The 4120-nt window shown below is 45.2% G+C and overlaps 1 long non-coding RNA gene across 1 annotated transcript; it reads left to right on the forward strand.

Annotated features, from left to right (window-relative positions):
- The first annotated feature begins 3218 nt into the window (after positions 1–3218).
- On the forward strand, positions 3219–3582 carry LOC147578945 (uncharacterized). The gene is made up of 2 exons (XR_015253388.1): positions 3219–3312; positions 3392–3582. It is a non-coding gene; the product is annotated as an uncharacterized LOC147578945 (long non-coding RNA).
- The last annotated feature ends 538 nt before the right edge of the window (positions 3583–4120 follow it).

Here is a 4120-nt window from a genome sequence, read left to right on the forward strand (position 1 = left end):
TTATAGTAGTCTTACATAGCTTTTTTTTTTTTTTTTTTAAATCTTTTTGGTATATTTCGCTTCAAATGTTTATAGTTTGCTGGGATTGACCAGTGGAAGAAAGAAACAGATTTTGACTCAGTACAAAGAAGAACTTTCTTTGAACTAGAGGAGAATGTACTGCTTGGGCTCAAAGTGGTAAAGGAGGCACTGGTAGACCTTCTACCAAAGATGCTGATTCAAAGATTTCTTCATTTCTGGGAAGCTGGGCTTGAGCATGGGATGCTGAGGATACTGGTTGGTTAACATGTTTTTCTCTTATTACGTGTAAGGCAATGTGCTAAACTCTGAACATACGTCTCCAATTTTGATCCATATGGCCAGCCTCTGAGATAGGAACTGCTATTTTCCCGTGCTTTGGATGCAGAATCTGAGGCCCGTGGAGATTCTGTAACTTTAGGGCTGGAGTCAGGATTCAAGCCCTCCACTTCGACTCCAGGTCAGAGTATACCTCTATTGATTTTGAATATGGCAATAATAGCTCTTGGGGATTGAGCACTTACTACGTCCTAGATGCTTTAATTTTAGCATGTTCTTCTCTTGGATACTTAACAAGTTTGCTTTTTCACTTCCTTCAAGTGTTTATTGAAGCTGTCACCTACATGTGACATTTCTTAACCCCCTTCCCCGCATTATTTTTCTGCTTTGGCTTTATTACCAGCTGATACTTACACATTTCTTCATTTGCTTATTAAGTAGTCCACTTCCCCGTCCCCACCCCCTCTCCCCATAGCTAGGATGTAAGTTCTATAAGTGCAGGGATGTTTCCTGCTTTATTCTTTTCTGTATCTCTAATGTTTAGAATACTGGCAGGCATATAACAGACGAGTATTAGTGAATGAACAAATGAATGAACAAATTTAATCCTATTAGTGACCTTTTGAAGTAGGTAACACAACCCTTATGGTTCAGGTAAGGACAAAGAGGCTTAGGGCAAGTGATGTGCCAGGATTTGGATCTATGATGGTCTGACACCAAAGGCTTGTTTCTTCTATGACACCACACTTCTCTGTAAGACAGTTTGTTACAAAATGCATCATTACCGCATTGCATTCAGGGAAGGAATTCCTATTCTTTGCTTATGACTGAGCCTTGATGTGTCTTGACCTGTCTAGGTTATATTCTATTGCGCAAAGTTCCAGAGCCACATCCACGTTCTTCTGTGGAATTCCCTTGCACTGATTTTTGAAGGCAACAAATTAGTCATCTGCCAAGGCTGCAAGTCCAAATCTGCAAATGGTTATTGAGCATCTAGTTTTCGGAAAGTGGTATGTCCGGCATTCTAAAAGCTTTTACTTACCTGGAGATAGAGAAATGCCATTTCACCTTTATTTCCAGGAAATAATTCTCACACTGAAAAATCCAATTCACTAGAAGTTTTTCAGTGTTTGGCTTAAGTATGTTGAGAGTATAGTGGGAGGTGCCCAATACATACCGGGCACAGTATGCGATGAACTAATTGAATTGCCGAGAGATAGACTGGCTCTTGGACACCCACTGTAAGGAAGGTACTGTGCACTTTAATCTCATGCATATTTTTTGAAATGTGAATGATCCCGTAGGTGGTTCCAAATACTCTGTACATCTACACGCTATTCAATGTCCTCTAAAAACTTGTGGGAAGTGGTTTAAAGCACATAACTTGTCTCACTGTACTATTGAAGAATTAGGCTATTAGGAAAATGGGAAGAATTTCTCAGGGAAAAACCCTACATAGGAAAAAATAGATATACATGGAAATCAGACGGAATATGTATATATTCTTTTTCAGTATTGGCTGTATTGTAAACATATCTCATCTTTTACATAAAAAGTATTTGGTTGGGCAAAGAAAATCACTGAATTTATTATTAATAGTAGTGTGTATGTAGGTGTTGTATAGACCTGGATCAGCGAATTCCTGGATTGTTTTAATTTTCAGCTGGTTTGAAACTTTTTTTTTTTTTAATTTTTAAATGTTTTTATTTATTTTGGAGAGAGAATGAGCGGGGAGGGGCAGAGAGAGAGGGAGACACAGAATCTGAAGCAGGCTCCAGGCTCTGAGCGGTCAGCACAGAGCCCAATGTGGAGCTGGAAGTCACGAACCACAAGATCTTGACCTGAGCCCCGTGAGATCATGACCTGAGCTGAAGTCGGACACTTAACCGACTGAGTCACCCAGGAGCCCCATGGTTTGAAACTTCTAATAAAACGTAGGGAGTACTGCCTTTTGGATGTTTCAATTACTAGTTGGGAGTCTACATGGGCTGTGGATCCACTTGTTTTGTATGTTCTCTGAGGCCACTTAGTTTTCCATGCAAAAACTTTTCCCTGATTCCGAATTGGAGGCTCTATTTTAGTCATGGATTCTTCTGTTTCCCCTCTCTTTAGCAGTTTTGAACAGTTTTCCTTGAACTAAAAACGTTTATGAGGATCTTGTAAAAATTATTTTTTGGAGGGGGTGCTTTTAAAAAAAATTTAATGTTTATTTTTGAGAGAGATTAGAGGCACTGAGCTGGAGCAAGGGAGGGGCATAGAGACTGGGAGACACAGAAACTGAAGCCAGCTTCAGGCTCAGAGACACCAGGCTCCAGGCAGGGCTCAGACCCAAGACCCTTGAGATCCTGACCTGAGCCAACGTCTGATGCTCAACCAACTAAGCCACCGTGCGCCCCTGGAGGGGGTGCTTTCAAACAGCAGGAAAGGAATAGATCGCATTTTGTTTTCTTAAAGCAATGTGGGGAACCATGGAAGGTAATGCCAGGGATCTCTCTCTCTCTCTCTCTCTCTCTCTCGCTCTCTCACTCTCTCTCAACACATTGCAAATGTTGATTTCTCAAACATCCAGTCATCAGCGGAGACGTTCTGCAAGTCCCGGCGGGGCAGGTGAATTCCACCCATTTCAGTGCCACTCCTCCCTGTCTGCCTTCCAGGTTCCCCTGCGAGGCCTCCCAGCGCCACAGGCCTCTGCAGGAGAAGCCAGGCCCCGTCGGCCTCGTCGGGGGTCTCCCAGAGTCCCCCAGAGCCCAAGCTGGAGGACAGGGTGGCAGACACAGTCGTCGCTCTGGCTGACCCACCTCTCCAAAGCCGGCCCTGGGGCGCGTCCGGAAGTCCGGGGGGGGGGGGGGGGCGGTTGCCATGGCACCGGAGATGCTCCCCAAGCATCCTCATCCCGGGGGAGGGGGGCAGGGGAGAGAAAAGGGGACCCAAGGCGGACGCCCCCCTCCACGGCAATCTGGCAGGGGCGCCCGTTCCTCTGCCCGCCGGTGCTCCCACCCACCTTCCCTCCAAGAGGTTAATCAAGGTTTGCTCTTCTCCTCCCCCCCCACCCCCCCGCCGCCCACCCCAGCGTTTCCATACGGCTTGTTCACAGGCCCCTCCTAGGCCGAGGGTGAATGCTCCCTTACACTGACCGCTGCGAGGGAATTGTCCGCGAGTGCTGCCCATCTTCGAATCAATGCCTGCCCAGAACAACAGAAAGGGCCTCAGATGTACTGGTTTCCACAGAACCATTGTTCGGCTTTTGTGGAGCAGTTTTGAACCTAATAAATAATGTCAAAAGTCTCTATCGCCGCCAAAAATGTTCCTTTTGAAGCATTTCTAATAGTATTTCTGTTCTGCGGTGTCTCCCGGTGTCACAAAGAATTTGTGCCTCACAATGGGGATGGGGTACACGGCGTGCCACTTCGCACCGCGCCTGCGGGGACTGTGAGGACCCCTCTCTGTTTGGCTCTCGCAGGTAAACGGCTTCATTTGCCAACTCGAGCTGTGGTTTAGGGATGTTTTCTAAGGGCCTTTTGAATTTCTAAACAGAGGGTTGGGACACCTAATTGAATGTCTGTAATTTAATAGTTAACATGAAATTTGATTACTCCTGAGGTGCCTAGGGAATTCTTCAGACCATATGAAGGTCTTTATGTCAGAAACCCGAAGCTGGATCCTCCCTTGAGGTCCCCAGACTCTTGGAACTAAGTTTAATGCAAAAGACATACTGAGTTCTCTTATTGGTGATAAAGAAACACTGGAGAACCTTAGCTAGCATTCTATCACATTGGTCATTTTAGGCACTACTTTTTACTTGGGTTAACTTAGGTTAAACACG

The sequence above is a fragment of the Puma concolor genome, chromosome B4 (assembly GCF_028749965.1).
Source record: "Puma concolor isolate L17-30 chromosome B4, mPumCon1.1.hap2, whole genome shotgun sequence".
Taxonomy (NCBI): domain Eukaryota; kingdom Metazoa; phylum Chordata; class Mammalia; order Carnivora; family Felidae; genus Puma; species Puma concolor.